The sequence below is a fragment of the Pygoscelis adeliae genome, unplaced genomic scaffold, assembly GCF_000699105.1.
Source record: "Pygoscelis adeliae isolate BGI_AS28 unplaced genomic scaffold, ASM69910v1 Scaffold316, whole genome shotgun sequence".
In the NCBI taxonomy this organism is placed as follows: domain Eukaryota; kingdom Metazoa; phylum Chordata; class Aves; order Sphenisciformes; family Spheniscidae; genus Pygoscelis; species Pygoscelis adeliae.
In genome coordinates, this window is record NW_008824905.1 from 1,509,109 (window position 1) to 1,515,220 (window position 6,112).

The window sequence follows — 6,112 nt, forward strand, 5'->3', positions numbered from 1 at the left end:
CGTGCGCGGTGATCTCGGCTCCTTTCTCGGGGCAGCTCCGCTTCCCCAGCAGCGCCGGGACCGTTCTCGGGGCTCAGCGTCTCCCTGGCGCCCGGGGAGGCTTATCAAGGAGGTACAAATGATGCTCTCCCCGGCTTCGTGCGCTCACTCTGGTTTTCGGGTCCCGGTGCTGCTGGAGAGCTGCCGCTTAACCTCTTCTGGCCCCTCGGCCTTGCCCGCGGGTGAGTATTGGAGGAGCCGGCTCGCAAGCTGGGGGGGTCTCAGGCACCTCGGCACATACAGCATCTCTCAAATGAAGTCCAAATACTTCGTGGCCCTTCACAGCCGAGCAGCTGCGTCTGCTTCTACATCGGGCTGGGGCCCTGTCCTGCCCTGGCAGCACCTGGCAGCACCCTGCTCTTCCACCTTTTCATTTTGAGCCTGCCTGCAGGCACAGTGCTAAGCCCCAGGGCTTTGCAGGTGAGGTCTGTCCGGGCTAAGGGGTGCCTGCCTGCACAGTCAACCCCTTAAAAACACTGTCACATAAGACACGTATGGTGTAGCAGGCACCCTGTGCCATTACTGGTACAAAAAGCTCGCACTGTTCCACTATATAAGTGCCAAAAATGTGTGGGGCTTGTGGGCAGGGAATTTAGTCAAACATGTTAGACTTTATTTTGGCAAAATCTGATATTGGGATAAAAAAGGATAAATAAAACCCAACCGATGCTATCTGCACAAGCAGGTAATCACATAATAAGGGCAGGCAGTGCCTTTTGGCCTGTGCGGGTAGGTATCGTACAAAGGAGGGCGATGAAAGTTTCCCTGGGCCAGCGGGGCTCAGAACTTGGCCACGGCAGGTCCTTCATTCCCTAGAGCTGCACTGGCTTTCCTCAGGGTCAGAGTGAGTGCCATTGCCCAAACACTGCTCTTTTGTCAATTAATGGTACTGCTGCAAGTGAAATACGAAGGAAGGGAATCTCTCTTTTTTTTTTTTTTTTTAAAATGTCTTTCCCTGTCTCTGGGCTGACGCTGTGCTGCATCTCTGGTGTGGGGTCGGTGGGGGGGGGGGGGGGCGCCCCCGCCGCTGCCTGTGGCAGGGCGGAGGCCGGCAGGGCTGTGGCACCAGTCAGACCAGCTGGCTTTCCCCAGAGCGGGATCCTCTCCCAGCATTGCAGCCCAGAAAAGGCAGTGCTGAGGCAGGGCTTGGGCATTCCTTTGGGAGACTGCTGCCCCTTTGAGCCCGTGCCGGTGCACACAGCTGCATCTGCCTCTGAAACCCACCCCGTGAGGTGCATCTTCAGCATGCTGCAGAGGAGCAGGGTGCCTTGGGAGTGAGGAAGCAGCAGCCTTCAGCCTCGGCCTGCCCCAGTGCTGCCAGGGGAGCCCCTTGTCTGCTCCCTGCAGCGCTCAAGGTAAGGCTGCTCTGTCTGTGGCTGGGCCACAGTGTAAATAATAATTCCAACAAATGGCGATATTGATGCTGTTACCACGGTGCAGCGGGCAGGCTTGCACCTGCAGTAGTTACTACTTGAAAGCGGATCTGAACTGCGTTTATTCTAACATGCGTCAGTGATACGCATGGGCAAAACTGTGGTTTGTGGTTTTTTGTTTGTTTTTAATACAACAAGCGGCAGTCAGGCGGCCACGGGCAGCAGACCCGCAGCTCGCGAATCCCCAGGCTGAAGCCAAGAGCAGCTGCCTGCCTGGGGGCCGGATCCTGCCCTTACAGAAGCCAGTGGGAGCTTTGCCTCTGGCTCTACACGGCAGCAGGTTCAGCTGTGGATTAGCACCCGTGCAGTCGGACATGGGCAGCTGAACTCCCCGCTGCACGGATGTGGGCTGAACAAAGGTGCTTTCACCCAGATTTTTTTTCTTTAGGGCTGGACAGAGGTGTCCAAGCGAGGCTTTCACGGGGATGAGCCCCCTGCCAGTTCCCCTGGGGCATCCCCCCAGCTCATGGTGAGCGCTTGGTGCGGTGCCTGCATGCTGCATCACAGCCTGCAGAGGTTGCCCAAAAATATCTCTGCTGGGTTTTATGCTAAGCATGAAGATGCAAAGCAGCGTGCTGGCATGGCGGAGGAATGAAAGTCTGCTGCCTGGTCGGTGACACCATTTGCTGCGGTTGTTCCCGAGTAGGCTGGGCTCCTCTCTGCAAGGTGTGTATTGCTACTTAACCTGTAATTGGGCAAGCTGCTGAAATTGAGAAAACTGCTATTAAGATTTCATTGTAATACCCAGCTCTTAAAAATGAGTTATAAGGCTGTGGATACCTAAGAAAAGACTGAAATAGTTTACTTGTTTTGAAAATAATATGAGATATACAGTATTTGTTCTCTACTTTGGAGCCAAAACCAGACCCCGCTGCTAAGGTCTTAGTTGGATGGGGAAAAGATCTTACCCAGTACAGAAGGTATTGATGGTGGGTTTAGAACAAATACACACGAAAAGCAAAATGCATGGGGGAGATTTCTGTCCAATATGGTGCCGTTCTGCAAAATGTTGGAAAATACCTGGCTTGCTTTGGATTTTTTTTGAGAGGTTCTTTTTCACTTGTTAATATTTCTTTTATTTCCTTACCTGTTTTCCATTGCAACAGCTGGACATTGTGCCCATCAAGGTTTGAGCTTCAAAAGGTTGCTTTCTTTGCCTTGTCCCATGGGCAGGAGGAGGGTGGCTGGCAGTGGAGTGGGGGTACTGCAGGCAGGTTGAGGCTGGGCTTTCACTGCTGGCGTGGGCACAGCCGTCCGGGAGCGTGTCGCTGCCTGTCTCTGCTCCCTTGCCTCAGCACAGCCCTTGTCTGCAGCAATGGCTTTAGAGCTTCGCATACCCCGGGGATGTGCTGCAGCCCTGGGCATGGACAGCCTGCAGGGTCCCGAGAGGCCTTGCTGTGCAAATAAGATGCTGGGTGTGTATGGACATGCACTGATGTGCTAATACACCTGCGCTACCAGTGCAGTTCCCGCTTTGGTACCAGCTGCCTGTTAGAAATCCCTCTGCATTGCTTTGGGGAGGGTTGTGGCTTTGCCTTCTTTTAAGGGGGTCTCCACTGGTGTCAGGGGTGACTGCACGTGCCTGAGGATGCACCAGTGTGTCCTGTATTGGTAGTAAGGCTGTGTAAGTGCAGGAGAGTTGCTCAAGGTGGTATGCGAAGGCTATGGCACAGCTGGGACAAGCCCGTGCCAACTGCCTATTGCATTCAGTGTGAAGTCGGTCTTCCAGCCACACCATTTACACTATAGTTTGTCTTAATAGACCAAACTAATCCATTAGGGCAGCAGCTGTTTGTCATTGTCCTGCAAGCCAGGTGCCAGCCCCTGCCTGCAGAAACACAGAGGCGTGGCAGCCCTGTCCATGGGGATGTGCTGCTGGGCTAGGGTGTTGCAAGGGAAGCTGTGCTCAGGCTCTGCTTAAATGAAGCATCTTGGGGCCTTGTCTCAGCCTTGCCCTTTCCTAGAGGTGCCTGCAGCCGTGGCCTCTCAGGAGCAGCAGCATGCCAGGCTGGTGTTTTCCAGTGGCGAGGCTGGTGAGGTGTCTTCCAAATCACCCCGGTGGCTTTTGTGCCCATGCGGAAGGGGTGCATGTCACCTGGCAGCACTTGGGTTATCATCTTAATTAAATTAAACTGGTTTAATGCATGTACTCCTAGTAACATATTCTGCTTTCAGCTGTGCACAGAGCTGCTCTGGTGGCCAAGGCTTGCACCTTCCCCCAGGAGCGGGGACACCCCCCGGAGGGATGCGTGGGGCTGTCCTTGTAGGATGACCTGGGGTGGGGGTGCAGCCATTCCCCTCCCACCCCCCATCCTGCTGTAGGTGACTCTCCTTCAGGCCGCAAATCCTTCTTGCAAAGGCTTTTTTGCAAGGTCCTGGGGTGGTGGTGTGGGGTGTGTTTCCCCAGGGAGCAGCTGGCCCCAGGGCACCCCGTGCCTGTACAAGCACAGGGACACGGTATTGCTCCACAGTCCCCCGAGAGGTTGAATCCGGCACGCTATTACTCTGCTAATATTGTGAAATAAACCTTCCTGTGAGTGAAAAAACAAATGATGTTGAAAGCCTGGCGTGCTTTCCCCGTGAGGCCGTCTGGTAGGGGACTGCTGTACCCTGGCATGGCTTGGCTCAGGGCTGTCATACCCATACACGTACATCCCGTGGGAACCAGGGGTGGTTCCTATAAACACAGGGCTGGTGGAGCGTGCGGTGGCTTGGGTATGGCCAGGGCTACAGCTTCACATACAAGCTCACTGAACAGAGCTTTGCTGGCTTGTTTATGTCTTGTCACATTTTACATTGATTATTTTTAAGGGGCAGCTAAGTAGTGCTGGGCTCATGTTTGCAGGGGGGAGCGTTCCTGCCGTGCAAAGCGTGGCCCCGTGTTACGCAGCAGATCAGACAGGCTGAGAAGAGCCCTTCGCCTCTTCAAACAGGAAATTTAACACTTGAAACCCAATTTATCCTCTCCATTTGCTAAAAGTTTTCTCTGTAACCAAGCCTTGAATAATTAAGGTAACATAACATCAGCATTAGGCTTCAGAAGCTGCTGGTGTGTATGTAAGGGTTGCTACTGCCAAAGGCAATTACACTGGATTATTCCAGGAAGTTGACTGTTAAATCTACTTATTTATTTAGATTTAAGCCTCATGGTTTTTTTTTTACTGAGTTATGCTACATGGCCACTTGGACTATTTTAAATTAATGTGTTGTGTTAATGAATAGTTTCAAATGAAAACAACCCAAGACAACATAGTTCACGCCCAAACGACTGCTTGGGAGTTATCTTTCTTAGGGTTTCATCATGAAGATGAAAATATGCCATGTGCCATAAGGACAGTATGTTGTGTAAGTCATTTCTCTGCTAGTGCGGCCGCTGGGCTATGACCCTGATGGGGGCACGGGAGTCCCCAGAGGGGGGCGATGGCATCCTGCAGATGGGCAGGAGCCCCCATCTCGGGCAGGACCCCACCTCTCGGGCAGGGGATCCATGTCCTATCCCACAGCAGGGAAAAGCGGAGAGTGCAGCGGATGAGACCCGAAAGGACTTGGCTGTCTCATGGTGCCCCCCAGAAAGGGTCGTGAACATGCAGCGTGGTGGGGTTGCTGCTGACAGCAGGTCTAGAGGACCAGTTTGGGCAAGCCCACCCAGCAGGCGTCACTTTCTTGGTAGCCTTTTGAATGGCCTCACCACATGGGAATTTGGGTTTTCAGGCAATTCTTCACTGGTGGGGGGAAATTGGTCCAGAAGCATGTGTGAGCAGACAATGCCTGGCAGCCAGGGTGGCACCAGAAAAAGCTGGTGGAAACTATGGAGATGGACACTAGTGTCAAAATTTGGGAGGCTGGGCTTGCTGATGAACCTCTGGGCATGGCAGACCTGCGTGGGCATCTTCCCCCAGGAATTGCATGTGCCTCCTCCCCACTCCTGGGCTGCTGCTATGCCCAGTCACCCCTGTGATGAAGACTTTAAATGTTTTTACGTTCACCTTAACTTACAGTGGCAGAAATGGTTTATGGGCTCCTCGACCTGGATGGAGAACAGATTTCCCAGGGGATGATCCTTTGGCAGCTGCAGCCTTTAAAGCAGGATGCAAAAGGAGAAATCCTTCTCAAGTGAGGTGGTTGTGCCTCCGCGTGTGCCTCAGCTGTGTTGATATATACGGTCCAGTGCAAACATCATGGGAGAGGTTCATAACCCCTTTAGGTCCTTGTCTTGCTCGTGGATCTGGATTTAGAGTCAGCGTGTGCATGTAATGAAATAAACAATATGAGGGGGTTAAGTGGAAGTCGTGGATTTTACCAGGCCAACCGCTACAGCTGGAAGAAGTAAACAAGCTTTTGAGTGCCCTGACCCTCCTTCAGGTATGTGTAGCTATATATAGGGCTGTCTATATATACACGTTTATATATAAACATGCGTGTGCATGTATCTGTGTGTGCGTATATATATATATGTGCTGATAAATAGTTTGAAATTGCAGTAATGTTGTTGTGAGATCATTTCTGTTCACACCAGACCGTGCCAGGTGTCAGTCAGGCTGGATATGGCCCCTTAAGTGCGTGTCCCTCCCTGCGCCCCCGGTCTTCAGCTTCCTCTGAAGGCGAAGGTCACCCTTTGGCGTGCCACCCGCTTTGCCTCC